Source organism: Ischnura elegans, chromosome 2 (genome assembly GCF_921293095.1).
Source record: "Ischnura elegans chromosome 2, ioIscEleg1.1, whole genome shotgun sequence".
NCBI classification, from domain to species: Eukaryota; Metazoa; Arthropoda; class Insecta; order Odonata; family Coenagrionidae; genus Ischnura; species Ischnura elegans.
Genome location: NC_060247.1, coordinates 90,921,939 through 90,944,333, shown reverse-complemented (window position 1 = coordinate 90,944,333; position 22,395 = coordinate 90,921,939). Strand labels below are relative to the sequence as shown.

General features: G+C 40.0%; 1 protein-coding gene across 3 annotated transcripts in view; it reads left to right on the top strand.

Moving 5' to 3' along the window:
- LOC124154166 (equilibrative nucleoside transporter 1) overlaps positions 1 to 22,395 on the top strand; it is a 251,274-nt gene that overhangs the window by 206,641 nt on the left and 22,238 nt on the right. The gene's annotated exons all lie outside the window — the stretch shown is intronic.

Below are 22,395 nucleotides of genomic sequence, written 5' to 3'. Positions count from 1 at the left end.
GGGAGGCTGTGTGGAGGTTTCTCTCCAGTTCAAGGGGGACGGCCTCTTGTTTCTAGCCGTGCTGCCCATCGGCGGTCTGTCTCACGGAATCCTCCTGACGAGAAATATTTCCACCCTCGAACCCAGCTGCCAGAGTTCCTCAAATCCCGAACGGCTTTCGCTTCGTCACGTAACACTTTGGGGCCGGCTGCTTGAGGTGCGGTGAAACTTGCGAACGTCGCAATGAGCCCGTTGTTCGCAAGTTTCGTTCGTTGCTCGGAAATTCTTTCTCTCTCTGTTATCGTGGAAGCGTCAGATTAGGACGAAGGGGAGTAAAGTTGGGAAAGGCGTTAGCGACTGCCCTTAGATATCATTCCAGAGAAGATAGGTACGTTCACGGCAAGATTGAAATAATTTGAATTGCTAGGGCTTTCCTATATTTCTGTGTAGTTGGATTTTTTTGTGGTGTTCTATTGTATTTTTATGTTTTTTAGTTACAGTAATAGGTTGAGCCAATTTATTTTACCGCCCGACCAAATGGTTGACTTCACGTTTTATTTAATATAATATAAAATATCGTAATCACCAACGAAGTAGTGGAACGCAAGTTAAAATTTCACATACTTGAAATGTAATTATTTATCCTTGCCCTCGTCTGCTTAAGGAGTGTTTCAATTTTCCAAAGACGTCTGTAGCGGCGGGGCGTGTTAATTCATCGCCTGCTAATCCAGGGGTCGTTGGTTCGAATTTCACCTGGGTGGGTTTTCCCCCCTTCTATAGAGCTTGGATTTATGTGCGTGTTCATCTACTTAATTGTTTGAGATAATTTTAGTGTCATAATTTCGGTTGATTCATAAAGACGAAATTACTATTACTACTAAACATATTACAGAAACCGAATCAGTCCTATATAGGGCAATTTTGATGTCAAACGGCCGTGTAATTATTATAATCCACTATAGTTGAAATCAGTCGCCTAAAAACGATTCATGTAGATAAATTACGTAATTATCACCATGCATTGGATCTGGCGCTATTAAACCTCGTGCTATCGTATATGTACCATTTGTGGATTCCCACCCGTTAATTATTTGTTTGATAATCCTTTACGCAGTCCCAATCTATATTCTCGAATTTGAAACGGGTGAGCGGGCATTGTTCACTTGATGATAAATAGACATCAGAGAGGTAGCTAATTTATTTACCGTTTTCATGGAACAACAATGTGTTATTTTTTATCTGTCTCATTCGGAATTATCGGACTCTTCAGGTGGCTAGATATGAATCGAAACATCCAATGCCAAATTGATAAAAATATGGAAAACACTTTATCGGTCCTGAACGAATGCGCGCTGTGGTTCTACTCTTAGTGCCTCTTGGAAGGAGAACCCAAAGTGTCCGCATCGATAAGGGGGCGTTCCCTGTCTTCCGATCGGGTGCCTCGCTACACATACGCCCCGCGCCTCTCCCTATTTCAATCAACGTTCCTTCGCACCCAATACGCAAACCCCAGTTGGGGAGGTGTAACTGAGACATTCAACGAAATGCAAGCATCGATAGCAGTAATTGCTAAAGTATTGAAAAAATGTAATAGGGCTCAAATATAATTAAATTGTCAAAATTGTAATTGATTACTATATTTAATAGTAATATAACTAAAGCAGTAAACTAAAATTAGCTAACTTTATCTTTTTCCGAGAAACGATTCTTTGAAACGCCCGTGTGACATATTTACCCGTTTCTGCAGGGGTTTTTGTTTTTTAATACACTGTTGCGGCTGGCAATGCTACCGGTTTCTTCGGCTTTTCTAAAATATATATTTCTTTCTTTTAAATCTTTGAGTGCCATCTTATTTTCTAAGTTCTATGCTAAAAGTGCTGAGGCATTTTTGCTGCTTTTGCAGTTGGTCAGGAAAAAAAATTATATCTCAAAAACAACTAATGGTATGTATTCAAAACTTTAGGAAATCTTTATTATAGGTGGTTTAACCTTTTTAATTCGACGAATTTTTGGTAGTATGAGTTAATTTTTATAATTTAAAGAAAAAAGTTAATGTTTAAATAAAATGAATATTGACTATTGAATGATTAGTTAACTAACAAGTAAGAGTGACATTGCAGGAAGAACGCTATTGCGCTCCTAGCACTTTTCGCGAGAGATAGGAGTGGCACGTTAGCGCTACCCGGTACTCGTATGGGCTAAAAAAACAATTTTGCGCTTGCTGTTTTTAAAAATCGTTGAAAATTTATTCAGTATCTAAGTTCCTTCGAGGTATGAGTAATTTTGTAGCTATCTTTTAAAGTTTTTTTTTTTGGCCTCTTTTCTGTTTCCATAGTATATTTGTGTGTTGCGAATTCTTAGTAGAGGAGATAGACCATTTTTTGAATAATTGAGTCCGAAGGATCGAAAGTCAATTATTTTTTGGTCCACTTCTCTATTAAAATTTTATTTATAATTCTGAATCTCGCCGGCTACGATGATTATTTAGGCTTTGGATATGACATATTAGGGCATTAAAATGTGCTGGCAATTTCCCACAAATAATAAGTATACAATGCCGTATTGAGACGAACTTAGGTTCTTTAAATTGACCATCAAAAGTGTTTGATTCATTTTTAATGTAAATATTAGCGGCGAAGATATCATTAAATGTAATTTCTGCCAGTCGCTTGGAAACTTTTTCTCAGTTACTCCCTATATGTGATAGTTGGTGGTACTTCGCGCCAAAGAAACACTTAGCGAATTGATGCGTTTGCACATTGTGTGGTTTCGGTCCCTCTTCTCTTCGGCGAGAAAATGTTTGAAACCTCAATTCTGTACCCCCTTGAGGACTTGCTTTGCCTACTTGGTGACAGAAACAAAGGAACAAAGGTTTGTAGAAAGAACTGAATCTGAATTTTTAATATTCTCTTCTTCCTTTTCGTTTCATACGGGAGTGCTTTGTTGCGGTTGGTTACGCAAAATTCAATGGGTTGAGTGAAGTTGGAGAGGGGAGAAGGAGATTTGACATTTGTCGCAGTGTGGTGGAATTCGCCTCCACTCACCGCAATTCGTGTTTGCGCACACATTTTCCATCAAAGGAATTTTCCCCTCGGGATAGGCCGACCCTCAACGGAAACTCCAATTTGCAAATAAAAAATGTCTCGTATTATTTCAACTTCCAATTCTATTCTGCCGTCCGTTTACCGTGCCCCCAGGGCTCTCTACACCGCTGTTTACCCGAGAAGTTAGAAAAGTCGATTTGTTTCATCTGTTTAATATTTTTTTTCATACTGTGGTTGGCATTCCGTCTGCGAGTTTCGACTAGGAAATCTATAGAATGTCATTTATTTCAGCAAATTCTTTTAACGCCGCATTCAATTTTCCATTTCATTCATTGTAATTCGATTTCCTTGTTCTCATCAATGTGAGATACTATACGGTACAATTTGAACCCGTGAAGACTTGGAGTCGACCTCGTTTTGAATCGGTCCGCCAGATGGCAGCTCCGACAACGTTTGCGACTTATCTGATGGGAAGGGTAAGTTATTCGTCACGCTAGAGGGACGTCTGAGGAATTTACGCGCGATTTATTTGGTGGGGACTACTGCCTCTTCTTGTTTTTTTTTCCTCTACTGAGAGTGAAGTTGTGACTTCGATGTTGTTTTTTTTGTTTTACGTAAATAGATATTTGCTCCACTGTTGAGCATTCCTACAAATTTGCAGGTAAATCTTTTAATAATGTTAAAACCTCTAGAAATGAAGTGATTAATCCACCTATTATTTGTTCTCTCTCCTTGACCACGTTTTCAGTGTTTGATTTACGTAATTGAACTTTCATATTTAAATAGGGGTTGGCATGGACTCCCATTGGGTTTTATTCTTTTCGAGAAAAGTGTATCTGGGGATACTGACCCGTAATGTTTCCAAAATATCAGTGATCTGCCTTAAAAAGCTTTTCAGAGTATCCGATTGACAGAATAATTATATCACGTTTTTATGAAATCCCTGTCTTGTTTGTTTGTCCTCTTGGGCAAAATCTTGCAACTCAAATTTAACCCATTCCCCGATTAGCATTCGACTAAATTTTATGTATAGATCAGAAACAGATGGCGATGCATTCGTTAATTATTCCTTGGTGTTCAGAGGCATTATGAGGCACAATTCTTAACAGTTAACATTTGAAGTGATCGCTTAGCTGCAATGTAAGTTTTAACGATTTAAATCTTCGCCACTCTCCAAGGTGTTCTATGGCGTACGGTTTGTCGAATTAACTTACGGAAGATTTCAGGTTCGAATCACAGCACTGTCGTCGAATTTTCCTTATCTTTTGTAATGCTTTTAACAATTTGGCTTTGCACGTCTTCAATCGTTTTAGGCTTTGCTAGTTCTCACTTGTTTATTCAAAAGTGTTTGGTGGCCTCATTAAAAATAAATAAAATTGAGAAAACAATATGACATATTATTTTTTTAATTAATCTTAAAAAGGTACTCTTTATTTTAATTTAAAAGAAAAAAATTAATATTCGAATTAAACTTTGGATTTTTAAATTTTTGTAATATTTATTCCTTATTCTTTACATCAGATTGTTAGTCGCTGGATCAAATATTTCAAGGTGGCAAGTTTTTGGGATGGTGACTGTCAAACTGCTCTTATAATTATTCGCATCTATGCGTTGTTCTAATTTAATTTTCATCGCCGTCGTGTCGACAGAATGCATTGAAGTCATCAACTTTGACATAGTGTAGAAAATGTTTCGGTATTCCTTTTTTTCCATTATCCATTGCTCGCTTTAGTCCTTTGTTGGATGAGTTTTTTGTTGAAGTCCAAAATTCCAAGTTGGAAGTTTTTATGTTTTTCATATATATTTTTTTTATATCACGAGATGTGGGTCAAATGTAAATATTATTTATTTTTTCAAACTTTGCCTACGTTTCGGACATTATATTTGTCCATCCTCAGGGCTATAAAAATGATAATGTATGATACAAAATTAGTTAAATACAGGCAATTTTACAGTTGTTATACATTAAAATACATGGAAATACATATTCAAAATTTACCTTTAAGTCTGATGTTGTTTTTATTTATTTACAATTTGGTTGCTTGGATTTCTTTCTTTGTTGGTTATGTCATTTATTAAATTATGATAAATTTTGCACATCTCGTGATATTAAAAAAAATATATATATAATAAGGGGTCGTGAAGTATAAAGTTTGATTTATGTTTTTCATCTTTTTTCAAGTTTTTACTTTCTCATGTTTTTCATCTTTTTTCAAGTTTTTACTTGAATCCCATAATATATGTTACGTGTTTTGTTGCTAGCACTAATAAATATTTTCAAACATTTTTATATTTGATTTCCACCCGTATCTTTCGAGCGTATTGAAGTTATCAATAATTGGTTTGAAATTTCTCCACCATTCTTGTATCTTATTTCAATATCCCGGACTCATTTTAAATCGTGATGGATAACTTTGGTATTTTAAATCTTATTAATAGGAGTCACGGCACTTAGTACGCATTATCTTCTTTATGGCAACAAAAAAGTTAAGAAATGGCTTTCCTGACATTCAATAAGGACCGTTTTGGGTTCCAGAGATTGTAAAAATTTTAATTCAATGAGGCTGTGTCCTCTCCATCCGACCAGCAGATGAGAACCATTTCGAAGCATACTAGCTACTGTAAGTGCTTCGTTGACTTCGTTCGTCCGTAAGAAATTTATCTCGGACGACTTGGGCTTGAGGGAATTCTCGCAATTATTCTCCTACGAATAGGAGAGAGCTCTGGCGCGGTGAATACGGGGAAGAAATTCGATTACTGCGTTGAAAATGACGTAGAGGTCGAGGGACATGAGTCGGTAAAATTAATTTGAGGGATGGTGGAGTTCAAATTGATTTAACGGGTGGATGGAGGCCTTATTAAATAGGAAAGCATGCGAGCTCGTAAGGTGAAGGTCGGAGTCAATAGAAATAGTGGCAAATGATGAGGTCAGACGAGGAAAGTCAGCTTCCTGGTCAATCATTAATTCCTCTTTTTTATACGAATGTTCCATTTTTTGGTGTTCGTCACTTTCATTACAAATTTGGTTGATATGTCGCATTTTAGGTGAATTAATTAAGGTTTTAAAACGTACATACAGACGTAGTAAATAAATTCAGAAATCCTGTACTACAACCTTTTTTTCTCTTAATCTGTGGACAACTATTTTACTTTCCTGTTTTTATTCAAAAATCGTATTTTGTAAAAATGCTGTACTTTCCTCTAGTACGTACTTGTCTTTGGGTCTACCTCTGTGGACTTGTTCAGTTTTTCCCTCCATAATGTTTCTCACGTAATCACTGCCACTCCAGACATAGTGTGACATTTCTCCTTGGCGACGGGAGAAAACGAGAGACAAAAAATTGTAAACAACAATTCTCTTTGACAATGCGAAAATAAAAAGGAGGGGAGGCATGAAATGGAAATAGTGGCGTTCGGTCGTAAGCGTCGTCGCTCCCGATTTTTCGTCCTGAATACTTATCAATTGTGATCACAATTTGTGTTAATTTGATTTGTGTAAAAAAAACGTTTCATTTTGGCACCCAAAGTGGGGTGCGAATATGAAAAGTTTACCTTTATCACACTAATCAAATCAACGCCAATTAAAAACGCAATCGTTCTGGGTAATTTTTCACGAAGATAATTCGGGAGCGGCGACACGTACCATTGCTTCACGAATAAAATCAACAAAATTGATAAGTTTTCAGAACGAAAAATCAAGAGCGACTACGCATACGAGCGAACCCCACTATTTCCATTACATGACTCTCTTTTTCTTTTCTTTTTTCTTTTTTTCACCCAGCTCACAGGGTTTTTTTTAATCATATGGTGCTCCACAGTACTCTCTCTTCCACCCTACTGTTTACTCTAGAGTCATGGAAATGCGATCATAACTCAAAAATCTGCGATGATCGCAGTATCCCATCTCGGATTTTTAGCTAGCCGATCGCCCTCAACCGAGAGGAATGACTTGGGTGTTTAGGCTGGTAATGGCTTTAGCTAAGGATATTGAAAATGATTCCGCGTCCCCCCAGAATTCTCCTCGGTTCTTGAGGCTCTCGTTATTATTATTATTTTGGATCAGGCTTCGTGGTGTGTGATTGAAGGTGATAGCACCCTTTGCGTTCTTCCGTCGCATGAGAAGAACCCATCGTAGCTGGAGCGGACGGCTTTAAGAGTTGCGCAGGGGAAAGTGCTAGCGGGGAAGGCTGATAGGAATCTTCAAGGATTTTCTTCTTATCCATCTCTTCTCAAGCTAATTATCTGGAAATTTTTCGTGGATATCTCTGGCTGATACATCTCCGCGTATATTCCCCATTGACCTTTGGCCTCATGCGTCTGCGGACCTTCGGTATAATCCTCCCTAGGAACATCCCAAAAATCAATTGCGTAGGAAAATATTCCAATGTTATCTATATATCGGTGTCTTTGAAATACCGTGTCTGGTATCTTTAAATTAGAGACTATAAAGGTAAAAGCAAGCGTTTATAAGGCGTTTATTAACACCTTTTAGATGAGAAAAATGTGTTTACAATGGACTCCATTCAGTTTTTGAACTCGATAAATTAACTCACGGACGCATAATTATTATTTCTTCATCAATTTAGTTGTGCCCACAAACTTTACCTTCACAATCAGTGGTCATTGACCACTCATCGTTTTCTTGAGTTTTTATTTACATTAAAATTTTAATAAATATATAAGTGCTATGACACCTCTCGTCGTTAATTTAAATGTATAACTTTTTAAAACGAAATCCTACTTTGGGTAAATAATTTTACACTTAATCCCGTACAATCCACCGAGGCGTAACTCTAAGACTTTACCCTGCCGGCAACGAGGCCGTAGCTATGATATTCTTCCAATGGCATTGGCAATAAAAGGCTTGTGGGTGAATCAGAAGTAGCCTTCATGTGGGCTCTAACATAGATACACCCATCATTCACGGATTCTTTGTTCAGAATTAAACATTAACCTCCAATCTCTCTTGTGTACCCATATTGACCCTTTCGTCTCCATTATTTATTTTTCTCTTTCCTTCTTTATTAATATATATTTTTGTATTCAAAATCTGTTTTTTCTGTGTCAAATTTTTAACTTCATAAAATATTTAAATAATGCAGCGATAAACGGAAAAAATTAAGGTCGTAGGTACTTTATCCGTAGATACCGCTATGTGGTAAAACCGGTAGTACGACAAATAAAAATCACAAATTAAGAGTACGAATATTTTAGAATCATAATTTTGGGTTATTTTTATTCTCCGACAGTTTTTCCTTACTTCCGTTCCACTCTGGTTCAGTTAGCTGTTTACTTTTCCCCCGGCAGACTGCCTCATTCACTTAAAGCGTCTCGTAACTCGCTTACATTTCCCTCGCCAATCTCATCACGAAGTTAAACGACCTGCGATCAACCCTCCAACCCGCCTGCGTAGCAGATCTCGGCGCAAATTGGACCTGTCGCTGCGGGCCTTGTCATCCCATGCGATACTCTTTTCTATCTCCATCATGCCACCGGTCTTGTTATGACATGAGATCTCATGTCAACAACCTATTCACGAAATGGTGGAGAATTTTGGTGTGATCTATATTTTTTCTTTTAATAGCTATTCAGGATAGCTGAATTACACTATTTTGGGAGTATTTTTTTGCAATAATCCATGCAATAATTAACCTTAAGCTCTAAAATCGTCGTCTGAAAAGTAGTATGCTTCGAATTTCCACTATAAAAATCCAGAGAGCTTGTCTCTTGGTGCTCTCAGCTTGTTGTGTTGTCAGTTTATCGTATTTTATTTATTTCATGAAATTTCGCACCGTTTTCATTTTTTCAATCCCGCTTTTGAAAGGACGATGTGGGGACAGAATGATTTCAATAGTGGAAGGAAGGTTGCAATGCATAAAGCTTTGAGAAATGTAAGGTTTTCTAGCGAATGCCCATCATCTAACTGTCTATCTAACATTAATGATAGAGAATATCCTATTACGGAAGAGAAGGCGGAAACAGAGAAAGGCAAAATGTGAGCATCTTCAAATCTATCGACGAAAGTGCTCGAGCAAATAGCGAAGTACAGGTCGTTTCCGCGAATAAAATAAGCTGGTTTTTCTTTCTTCGGATGCGGAGGTGGATATGTCCGAGGGACAGGGGTCTGGGGATGAAGCGGCACTTGAGTTGTGTTGGGGGCGTAGTCGTGGGTGGAAGAGGGGATGAAGCCGGAGGACCACGTGGAGGCGGTTGCAAGAGATCTCGCCGCCCCTCCCCTCACTACCCGCTGTGAACCCTCTCCCTAATCTCGCTTTCCTTCCATCTCCCCTATTCTCTCTTCTCATACAACCCATCTCTCTCTTCCTCATCCAGGTGATAGCTATCAATGAGTTAGGCGTATCTGCGGCAGTCTTTAAAATAAAGTGAGCATTTATGGAATTGTTTCTCGTCTTTGTCGTAAGTTCTCGTAATTACTCATCATAATTTTTGACCAACTATCCTATGAGTGGTGTTGGAGCTTATGAACCCACACAACCAGGCCCGTCGCGAGGGCGGGGCAACCAGGGCATTTTGCCCTGGGCGCAGCAAGTTGGGGGCGCACCGTGTTCGCCGAATAATTTCTTTTTTAATTTGACTAACAACATTATCCGCTGTGTGGCGCTCTCAGCTCTCTTCAACACAATGAAAGAGCTCTGAGTCTCCTCCACGTCGCAAAACCCAGACACATAACATCGGCTCGTGTCTCACGCGGTCGGCAAAAGTTTTTACCGATAATTTGCATCCTGCATAAATGGTAATAACCCCCCAGAATTGAGAAATGAGAAGTTGACGAATTTTTGGTGAAGCTAGGGAATTGAATTTTTAAGAATTGATCAAATCTTTCGAAAAAAGTAGGGCGAGAAAAATTCCATAATAATATTCAATAAATATTCTTCTATAGTACTATGTATTTTCATTTTTATTGTACTATTTCATAACGAATTTTTTAAATATCCTTGTATGTTTCACATTCATAATCAATAAAATATATTTATTATGAATTTTTTTTCAACTATATTTTCAAATCTCCCGATATATCAATGTTATGGGGGGGGCGCGATCCCTGTTTGGCCCGGGCGCCAGATCAGCTGACGACGGGCCTGCATACAACCCCCACTAATGACAAAAACTCAGCTCTCAGGTGGAGACGCGTCTAAAGTCAGTTTTTTACGTAAAATCTTATTTTTCGTGTCGTTAGACAATTCAGTTTTCATGTGAATTTTTCTGTGAATGGGCAATCAGTACCATTACATCCTGTATTAAATGTAGATTATCATAAAATTCAACTTCCAAGTCATCAAGAGTGAAAATCCCAACTTTTTATTCAATATTCGTTTATTTTCACGTAAATGAAATTCACTCGTGTTCCTTTTTGTACTCACCTTAACTCAGTACGAGTACATACTTGTTCCGTCATTGAGGAATTTATTATCAGTGGATGGAAAGCTATAATCCATTTGTACACCCCTCTAGGTCCTTACATACTGTTCTTCCCTCATAAAGAATCCCTACTGGGCAATCATTGCCATAAGAGCCTGAATAAAAATGGATAGTATTATTAACTGCAATTTCCAAATCATTTAGCATGGAAATCCCAGCTTTTTAATCGAAAGCGGACTATTTTTACCAAAACGAAATTCACTTGTGTTCCTTTTTGTGACCTCGGTAGTAGTACTTTTCTTCCGCTGATAATACAGTCCTTGAGGATGTTCCAGGAGGACTGTATTATCAGCGGATGGAATGCTAATCCATTTGCACTCCCCTCGAAGCCCTTTCGTGATTTTCTTCCCTCAACCTTGGCGTTCGCCGTCGGCGTTAGCGCTCATCCCCTCTGGATAGTCGGCGGGAGAGAGAAGCATAATGCGCGCTCACTTAGGCAACCCACGGTGGATAAGAACTCCCACGGAGAGAACGGAATCGCTGACTTGAGCCCCGCCTTTTAAAGAGCCGCCCCTGTGCCTGCGGACTTTCATCCCACCGTCTTATGAGAGGAGTGGGATTAGCGCGGTGGCTATAAAAATGGATTAAATTACGTGGCTGGAGTGGGGTGCATTCAAAATCCGAAGGAAAAATTTTTATTGGGGTCATCCTATTATTTTAAGATTTAGTAAGATTTAAATTGTCATATCAATCATTCGGTGTTTGGTTATTACAATTATTTTCCGAGATATCAGGCCGAATATGTACTTGAAATTTAAGAGCTGAAAATGCCGTACTAGTTTTGTTCTGTGTCCCGTGCTACTTAAGCCCGAGGAAAATTTTAAGAGCATAATTTGGAAACTTCACGCAAGTTTTCGTGACATTAAAGTTACCATTAGGGAACCATTTGCTTAGGGGTCTCTAGCCTCTTACATTCCATTTATTTATATAAGTATTAAAAGAAAATAGAGGTGGCACTTTTCCACAGGTTTATTTAAAGTAATTCTCTAGTGCCTTGTCTATTTTCTTTTAATACTAACAGGATGTCATTCCACAACGTTTCGCCAGCTTCTGTACTTTTATTTATTTATATAGGTAATTTTTATAATTTCTGTCAATAACAAGCGATGCATTTAACATTCATCATCACGTAGACGAAAAATATAGTTTATGTAGTGAAATATATAGTTTTTTTATGCGTCCTAATTGGCAAAATCGTATCGTTTGGATAAAGCGAGTTTTGATCGGGGAGGGGATGTTGAAAACCGTGTTCGAGGGAAAAATATTAGTTGAGCGTGGTTGGTAAAGGAAGACAATAGGATTTTTAGAGAGGATAAAATGGGGTGGGCCTTATTGTAAATTGAAGGGTTAAACCCAAGTTGGAAGAGGATAGGGGTCGGAGTGATCTGCAGAGTACTTTAAACCTACCTTGACCGGTAGAGTGATATAATGATAGTACGAGTGATGATAGCTCGTAATATCGGTATAGGCAACCAGGGCCTTATAGTAAAGCGTATTGTTGAAGAATTAAAATAAGTTAAGAAGAGAGATGGGTTGGATTGATCCGCAAAAAAACTTTAAACCTACCTTGACTGGTCGGATACTTAAATTATAATAATGTCTGTGTAGGCAACATGCATCCTTCCGAAGCTCCCCCGTTGTAAGTTTCTGACTACGTTCCTGGATTTGGATGCAGTTCTCCGAAAAGCGAACCCTTACACCTCCTCCTCCACTTCTCTCCCTTTTACGAAACCCCTTTCCCGTTCCCTTGGCCCTGCCGCCTCTCCTCCTCCTTCCGCCCCCGTGTTCCCTCCGCTGCGGATGTCTCGGCCAGAGGGGGCGGGTGAGGTGGAAAGATCCTCCGTGGTACGCAATCCTTCGCTCGAAATCCACGGCCCCCGATCAATGCTGCCCCCCCTTGCCCTCTCTCTCTCTCTCTCGGCCCGCCGCCGTGTGTTTGGGGGCGCGAGGGCCCCTTAATCTCGGGGGAGGAGAGGGGTCGCTGCGGCGGAATGCATCCACGTCGATGGGATCAGACGGCGGCGCGGCGCCAGGGAGTTGAAAGGGGTGGGCCGGAATAATCATTTGATCAAGGTGGAAGAGACACTCTGGTTGCACTCCCTCGCGGTCGATATGTCGCGATAGGCCTCTCGTCTCATCTCTCCTGATTTCATCCCTTTATTTTGAAGTGAAGACCTTCATCCGCTTCTTCATTTTTTAATGTAAGGTGATTATCTCAAGTGAAACATCAGCAGGACGATATTTATGTTGCCATTTTTCGTAAGGTAAACCATGGGTACCACGGCTCAAAATCTCATCCGATGGGCGGAGTTTCGTAATTGAAGATCTCTTCACCTGACACTCAAGCAGGGATCGCATGGTCTCAGAAAAATCTCCACCACCACCGAGATTTTAACTCGGGATGGGAAGGTGAGAAATCAACAATTAAGGCACTACACCAACCCTGTCGCTCGAATTCCTTCAGTCAATACCATCATACGGATGCATCGGTCTAAAAAGGCTTTGACATCTATGACCTCTTAAGCACCGGAAGATTCCTGAATAATAGCTATCCCGTTGGTATACTCATAAGAAAAAATGGCTTAAACCGATCAAGTCAAATTTGTAGAAGTCTGTGGGATATAAAAATTTTGTCCTTGAAATTCGAAAACCTGGAAAGTTTCACCGCCAGCCGTCTAGTTTTACGTGAGGAAGACTTTATTCTCGGTTTATATGACGTGATACCGTGTAATCTGTAATTTTTCATGGTATTGAGGTAAGACATGTCTTTCTCCCCTAGGTCAACCCACTCTGGGTGAATATGTGTAAATGTACCGTAGCTGTTGTTAGCGATGTCTGTAGATAATTGACTGGGGGGAAACTATTTCGAATCCAATATCAGGATTTGATTCTCGTTCGGTATAAAGCGATAGCGGTCTTTTCTCTCCAGATCGAGTATTAAGTGATTATACTCTCTATTAGTAGTCACATAATAAAAGCATCCCAAAGTGCCGCACATAACCCCCACAGTGTGGATTTCAGTCATGTATATTGAAATTTGGTGGGGCCGTAGTTTAAAAAATGTATGTAAAACTTTTTGTTTTTTTATTGTCCTCAGTTTTATACAACAGAAACGAACCACGCTTGTTGAGACCCTTAAATGTAATAATGAGGCTTGATTATGCCTCGTTACTGTTGAACCACAAGTTATTTGCTTTTAATAATGATGTCTGTTTTATAAAATATCCGTCTGATATCTTGTGCTTTCTCTGCATTTTGAGTCGAGTTCTTTCTTTTCTTGTTCAGTCCTGGACGAATGTAAAACATTTTGCTATAGCTTGTGGGCTTGTCTCTACGTTATTTAACATGGGAAAGCTGTTACAAAGGAAACATGAGAAAGATTTTAGTATCACTTAATCGTGTTCAGTCCTTGCTGAACGGATGTATAAAAGTGTTCCATAGCTCGTGTGTTTTGTGCGTCTAGATTACTTACCGTGGGAATACTATTCCGAATGAAACATGAGGAATATTTTGGTATTGGTCGATATGGCGTGATAGCGTTTCATGGTTTCTCCTCGTTTTGAGCTTCGACCATGCACGCAACAGTTACGCCCACACGAACCCTTGGCCAATGGCCCCAGCGCCTAATCGACGTGAGGCACCCAGTTTTCGTGTTTACGCGCGGCAGGATGTCGTACCTTGAGCATTTTTGTGTATCATTCCTGAGCTCAATACTGCCTTAAACCGCGCAAAACGTTTATTGTAGTATATAATAGCGGTGGATCGATTAAGAACGCTACATCTACCTGCCCGCCTTAATGTGCACGCCATTAAACACAAATGCTGTTAGTGGATATTTTGTGGCGTCGTAAAAAAGGGGTTAAAATTTTATTTCGGGAAATTCCGCTAATTTTTATTTCTGATATTTTCAAATTTTATGCCTATGCACTGGAGCAGTAAAATATATTCTTTGAAAAAATTGAAAGGGGTCTTTTTAAAATACTCGAAATAAAATTTTAAACTCAGGGACCTTTGGTTTTAAAATTCATGCAAACATGTCACGTTGTATAACGTTTTTTAGCCCTATTAATCGCCTTTTCCAAAATGCATGCTTAAATTTTGTATCTATGCCACGAATGTAGTTACCGATATTATAAGCATACACGCGATCAAATTTCCCTGCTATCTTATCCTTTATCTTTCTTGCCAGTCGTCGTAAGAGTACAAGTTGGAATTTTTTTACTCACAATCTTCATTGGTTAGCAATCCTATTATTGGTTTGACGCAGCTATTCATTACGCCCTTCTATCAGCTAGCCTTTTCACAGTGACGTATTTCTTCTCTTTTACATCCGTAATAACCTGTCCTATGTAACTCATTCGGCGCCGTCCCGAGTCATTTTTCCCGTACACCTGTTCTATGAATGTTTGCATCAAGCCATCATGCCTCGTAATGTGGCCGACTTATTTTAAGAAGTTTAAGAAGACTTATCATTTCTCCCACTCTTCTTAGCATTTTCTCATGGAGTCACTCAACTTACCACATTTGAAAGGGAATCAGAGCGGGCCGGGTTGAATTTTTTTCTTTTTTGCGTTTAGTTGTAGCTAATGCTGGCTAAGGATATCCCCCAGCGACGTAATAACCGGAATTAACGCACGGATCGTTGTTAATTTAACTTTCCGCTATGATTTAATGCCAAATATAATTCATAAAATTATATTTAAATATACATTGCTGATTGCATAACAGTTAACGAGCATTTACAATATTATTATAATATTGTTTGACTTGTTTCGCCCATCTTTCTTTTAAACTCTTCGTGGTTAGTTTTTGGAAATAATCATAATACGTATTTCATCCTCAGCAAAGTATCTATTGGATCCGCAAGAGATCCCGCTTATTGGCTGGAATACGCATGGTTTGAATATACTGCGGGTTGCATGACGCTTCAGGATACACATGATTCTACATGTTTCGAAATTCTTTGCATTCACTCTTCAGAACATATTTATGTTTTTTTTATTATTTTAACTGTAGTATTTCGGTCTCTTATAGAAATAAGTAATGGGTGATTTTTTGTTCTGTGAATCTTCTCCATTGATGAAGAGTTTTTTTTAACTTAAAGTAATAATAAATGTATTTACTTTGTTATTATGTTCTCAAAAGATATCTGCACCCTAATAAAGAATTTGTGAAAACGTGAACTTTTATAGCAAGTCCTTCGAACATTCTCTAGATGGAAACCTAGTATGGGGCATTGAGCTAGTAATTTTTATTATTACATATTACGTAGACTCTTAGTTAGATAAATGTTACTGGTGTACGGCCAGTAGGACAGCAAATCTACCTGCTCGTCATTCTTGGAATTCAAATTTTCGACGATCTTGTGATATCGATTGCGGTTTATTGTAACGTTCAATTCTCAGAATTAATGACGCAATCAAAAATTTGGGAAAAATTTAAACGGCTTGTTGTAGAGAGAATAATTGAATTCGGAATTAATGAGAGAACATGAAATTAATTGAAGCAGTAAGAGCCTGAGCGTCCCCCGGTGGGTTTGGATTCTGTGCGCTCTAGAGTCGAGTCCTCGTTTTGCTTTCAAGCGCCATGAGCGCCGCTTTGTTATCTCAGTAGATTAATCACAGGGCCCTGGACTCAGCAGGAGAAATCTTAACATCCACCCTGGTGTGGTGAAAAAAAAACAAAAGCTGCAAGGTCCACGATTTGAAAAGTGCTCCGCTGGGAACGCGAAATTTTGGGATTTTTGCTTTTATACTGTCTGATGATTGAAAATTTACTTCAAGGATTGGCCTTATGTATGCTCGAATGCAAAATAATCGCGCGCAACACGTAGTGGAATGAAAAACTGAAGGAAAGGTGTCCTAAAGAAGGCAAAAGGCTGATACTAGAGCTATTCAGTAAGAATACATCTAAAGAGAACCAGAGTACTGGAACTGGCATGAGATATGGAGTAATGAAGGGCTTCTGTAAGCAAATCCTAGAATTGTATCACAATTTATGATTGGCTCTACGCACACTCAAGAAAGTTCAACTGTGGTATGCATGAGGTTCCAGCGCAAGCCTATTAATTGATATCCCTAATTTTGGATCTACAAGTACTTTTCCACATATTCGTCACACTTCTTTCACGGCCTCTCCTTGTGCTAGGAGATTTTATACTGTATCTTCTTTTCTATGTTAAATATCTCTCAGACTTCCAGGATCTTTTAAAGATATCCGTCTTTTATAACGTGCTACAACGTACCGATTAATAACCCATGGTAAAAATCACATCTGATTAAAATTTCTAACCGTGTTATGCTTTTTATCCTCACCAGCGTTTCGGTGAAGAAATTATTCGAAGACCCATTCGGAAACCCAAGAATTGTTCGACATTCGTATAAGCCGGGAATAAAAATAGAGTACGTGAAGAGTTATCGGGAACGCCACCTGGTCAGGAACTGCATTACTGCCGACGTCTCGATGTCCGACTCGGTCATCTTCCAATTCGGACATCGAAACGTCGGCAATAATGAATTTCCTGACCCGGCGGCGATCCCGATAACTCGAAGTCTATTCGCCGGGAAAGCGCTAACTCTTTCTTCAAATATAGAGTAAATAATATAAAATCCTAGGAAGTCCGAGGTGGCACAGGGAAAGGAACTGGCCGTCCTACCCTGAATGTGCGATATTCACACGCCTATGGCAAAGTCGGGGGTGTGCTACACCCTTTTCTAATTTCCTAACCAACCTGCGGGTTGAATCACAGAGCGAAAATTCGTTGAGTATTCGCCAGGAAAATCTCTTAATCTCTTTTTATCTACTCATGAGCTTCTGAGAGGATCGTTTTGTAGGAGTTAAAAGAAAAGGTTAGTGAAGAGTTTGATCTGTAGTGTAGCTCTCTACGGTGCGGAAATGTAGACACTGAGGAAGGAGGACGAGAGAAGATTGGAGGCATTCGAGATATAGGTATGGAGAAGATGAAATGGGCAGAAAGGAGGAGAAACGACGAAGTGCTGGACATGGTGAGTGAGGAGAGGCAACTTTTAGATGAGATACGGAGGAGACAGAAGGTTTGGATGGAGCGAGTACTTAGCCGAGAGGGGATGTTGAAAACGGTGTTAAAGGGTAGAATGTTAATTAAAGGGGGAGGGGGAGGAGAAGAATAGGATTTTTGGATAGACTGAAAGGGAGTAGGCTTTGCAGTGAATTAAAGAAGGCAGGGGTGGAAGGAAAGGGAGGCTCCCAGATTACATCTTTAGTACTCCATGGAAACGTACCTTAGAATAGTATAATAATAATCTAGGTGATGGTAGTGCAGTGGAGCTTTTGCCTTCCTCACCGTTTGAGCGCACAACTTAGCATCGCAAGCAACGTATGAGGTTGGCCGCGGGCCTGTCCACCTTTTCTGTGCCTCACCTGCCGCTTTTCTCTCTCCCGTCTACTATATGTTCGCGTTGTGCTTCAACTCACTCGCTCACCTCATTCCCTCTGTTGCTCATTCACGTACCACGTATTTCCCCTTTTATGAGAAAAAGGGCTGCCTCTGGTGCTGTGCGTCCCGGCAGAGAAAGACCCTTTGTGTGGACCAGTTCCCATCCCTCTTCTACCAGCGCATTTCCCCCCAGTTTTCATAACACGTGACCCTCCCCCGTTGCGTTGGATTCCGAGGTCGTCACTCCCTCAGCCCGTGACACGCCACACGTCTGGCCCTGTCCCACTCGAGGGCCCGCATTATGTGCGTGCCTTCGTGCTCATGTCCTTCCTTTTCGCCTTCGCCTCTACTATGCCGTGCAAAAGAAATGTTCCGTGTTCCGACCTCTTTCCTTTGCTTGGGACGTTAAGAAATTTTTCTTCTCACTTCCTGCGGTTCTATCGCTAAGCGTCGCCCAGAGGTACATTTTTTTCTTAGGTCTTTCAAAATTACCGGGTAATGGGGTCGTTGTCTTAGACCTGAAATCGCAGTTCATAAGAAGAATTCGTTAAGGTGCAATGGGAATATTAGTTGCGACGAAAAACAATCGTCTTCATATAACCGTTTTCTCATAATTTTGAAATTAGAGAAGTCGGAATTTGCCGTCCGCTTTTCATGAATTGGTGACGTCATTATACGAACGGTTCATCGATTCGTTCAAGAAGAACTGATAATTTGGGAATAAATTACTCACTGGTGTGTAAACAATAGCGAACTATGCGAGAGAGGTGTGTCCAAGAAGCGGCGACCCACACGACCGGAGATCGTGACGTCATTAAATTATCTTCAGAAGGGGTTTAAATCGGAAATTTTTCGCCGCGAACAGTTCGAGAAGTAGGCCGCGGATCGAGAAAAAATATTAAGCGAGAAAATATGGCTTCCTAGTTTCGGTAGTTCATCAATATCATCACTCGTAAGCAGTTCTAAGATTTATTTTGACGCAACATTCCACACAATTCCCTTATCGGCTAATCTTTTCACTCCTCCATATTTCTTCTCTTTCACAGCCTTCTTTAAATGTTCCATATATTTTATCTTCGAGCTATTCCTTTTCCGTTCTTCCCATCCACTTGTCCTTCGACGTTTGCCTTCTTCATATCACCACGCTTCAAGAAACGTTAAAATTACTGAGATACTTTGTCAAGCGGAATAGTGAGGTGATTCATTCGTCCCCGTAATAGTAGGACTATATTAAATACTAGGTCGGCCTCAATAGTATAATATCTCCAACACGCAGCTTCCCCTCTTTGAGTTGTTCTGCTTTCTTCTCTAAGTTTTTCAAGGCTCCCCTTTTGTCCTCATTGCTCGCTCGGTCGTTCTATTTGATTTTCATAATAGGGTAGTTTCCTTCATCAAAGAAAACGAAAGGCACTGATTGCGATTCGTTACCCACCATTAGTGTATTCATAATATACAAATTATTTGGTTTTAGAAATACCAGTTTATACAAACGTTAGTGGTCAAATTTATCCTCATTTAAAAAAGGCTAGATTGGCGGCCTTGCGACGCCACTCCACGCGACGTCACAGGGACCTAGATGCTATACGAGTAGTCAGGAGTTTTACATCGTCTGCGATTACCAATGCATGCATGTGGAACAGAGCTCATGGAAACATCTCTTAATAATCACTTATTAAAATTGCCTATGGTCTGACAGTTTCCTTCGTTCGATAGGGTATTAATAATCCTTAATTTAGCCAAGCGCTACCAGCTTGCAGCCTACATCGTAGCAGCGCTCATAGCCTCGCACCAAGGTGGCCTCACACGGCGGTAGCCGGAACCAGAAATACGTCACACGGGCTTCTCCCAGCATTTATACTTAGCCGTCGGGTTTTCGCGCGCTTCTCCAGGAGTAATAATCTTTCGATTTAGGCATTTTAAAAAATAGGAAATTACCCTATTATTCTGTATCTCGGTAGTTGGCGCAAAAGGATTACGGACCACCTTTACCAGGCTGTAAACTATGAAATATAGACGATGTTGAGTGAAGGTGGTTTTTCGCTCCATGCGCCACCACTTTCGTTCGACCGTGTGCCGCAAGGGGGCCGATGATCGCCACCAAGCGACGGTTGTCGCCGATGAAAAGCGTGCTCAGGTGGCGACGACGCCAACCTCATATTTTTCCTTATTATGGTGCGTGCTTCTCGCAGCCGTCTGCAATAATAATGCTCCTTCTCTCGGGTTTGGCGAGATCCTTGCGCGCCGAAACCCCGGGGGGAGTGAGGAGGGAACGGGCTCTCCTGCTTCTGGCCTTATTTTATGGCTTCCTCTGCTCTTTGTTACCCTCTCAAGAGGCCGCAGGGGGAGAAATGCCCCTTCTCCAAACCTCATTCCTCCCCTCTCAACCCCTCACCGTTCCTTCTCATCGAACGCGATTCTTTGGTTGCCCACCCGCCCCCCTTCCTCCTTCTCATTTGCATGTGTGCGGACGCTTGAATCAGAAGTTTCCCGCGCCTTCAAGCAGGAAAACGTGTTTACGTCACGCTTCGTTCCGTGCCCTTTGCCAGGGTGTCTGCCGACCGGAAATTTATTCGTGCATTTTTAGGAGCAGGAAATATTCGTGGTTAGTTCGTTAATTTATCTTTGCAATCAGGAGTTTGGAAAAAGTATATTATTATAAAATGTCATGGAAGTAGATTTAAGTAAATAATGATATTATTGTTTTTATCGTATCAAAATAATAAATAGACGTTACGATCCTTAGTTTTAATGAAATCAACAAGTATGGCTTTAACATATTATGTCGGCATATAATAGATTTACCTTGGTTATAAAGAGTGAAAAAATCAATGACGAACACTTAATCGGGCTAATTGTGCTTTGACGCTTTGCAGATGGGTCAGATTAGGGTAAAGAATGTCATTATTTACCATTACGGTCGTTTTAAAATAAAGGTGCTCTCTTTCGGAAAATTGGTGAATGGCACATTGAGCGAAGGTACTCATTCGATACGGGGAAAAAATACTTTATGCTCCCAAATACCTTACTCGGCTTGTTCTGTGCTGAGCCCGTGTATCTAGCTGCTCCTCATCTTAAGGCCTGTTTACACGATACATTAACACGTACGGGTTAATTTCTAAATGTATGAACGCGAGAATGAACGCCAAAATGCACCGTGTAACCACCCAACTTGTGGGAATGCATGCACAGAAAATAGAACCTGTTCTAATTTGGTTCATGCATTCGTACATGTTCCGTTCCGGTCCACAAAAATCATTCATGCAAACAGACATTAAACTCGTACGTGTTAATGTATCGTGTAAACAGGCCTTTACGCGAGAGCCTGAAAACTTTGATACACATTCTCAGTCACTTTCATAATAAATGATCACGCGTTAATTATAGATTAGCCAATGATCCTGACTCAAAACTCATGATACTCAAAGTATTTAACTTCCAATTTTAAGCTATGCCCGGGAAAAATCCATATTTTTGAAGTTCCTAGTTCGTGTTCGCACTTGGATGATGGACGTGTGATTTACGGCCGTACATTTTCGCGATGTTGTCAGTGGAAATATTCTCAAAAAATGTTTTCTGTGACCAATAAGTGCGTCAGAACACGACGGAAATTTTCGTGAATCACGGGCGGCACTTCATAAAGTAAAAATAGCGCCTTACCCTGAGTGAGCGAAATTTTCATATATCAGTTGTGAAATTAGAGGTGAGCTCTGCGCTCACGTACAAAAACCAACCTTGGGGTTCAAGCCCTTTTGTGATTGAGATGGTAATTTTTTGCCGCGGGTGCTGAAAATACGTTTTTGACTTTGGTTGATACCGTCGAAAAAGTAGAAAGTCGACCGTATGAGTTGTAAAACGTAATTTCAACTAGTATTGAGCTAGTATTTAACCTAACATTTCATCTGTAATTCGTTCAAGAGGAGTTTATATCTACTTGTAGATACCAATTTTAATCAATAAAACTCGAGGGTCACTTCGACAAACGTGTATTTTTTTCACGCTCGCTATACAAGAAATCTCGTAGTTTAATGGTGTATAAGCGTTAGAGAGTATGCTTTTTTGTTGCTCAAAAATTATTTTTTTCCTATGCCCATGTTTTTTGTGCGATAGTTAGGAGTGCAAGTCGATTTATATTCATTGACATTCGGGAAAAGTAGTTTTATCGGATACATGACAGAACATTATAAAACCGAAAAAAGTAATGCTGTTTCAAATTTTCTCTAAAGTCTTATACAGTCTACCATGAAAATGGTATTGTACGTCTAAACATGGAAGGAAATTCTAAAAATAGAAGTGGATTATGCTGGGTTATTGTGCTCCTTTCTTAGATCGAATTATCTCCGGTCATATTTCCATGCTCATTCTTTCGTTATTTCCAGCAAAAAAAAACAGCGAGTACTCCCCGCGAACCTTTGAAGTTCCGCATTATCTCGGTCCGAGAGTCGCGCGGCTCTTTTAAACGCCCGCGTTTGTTTGTGTTTGTTTACGCTACGGAGGGGGTGCTATCCCTTTTCCGCCCCA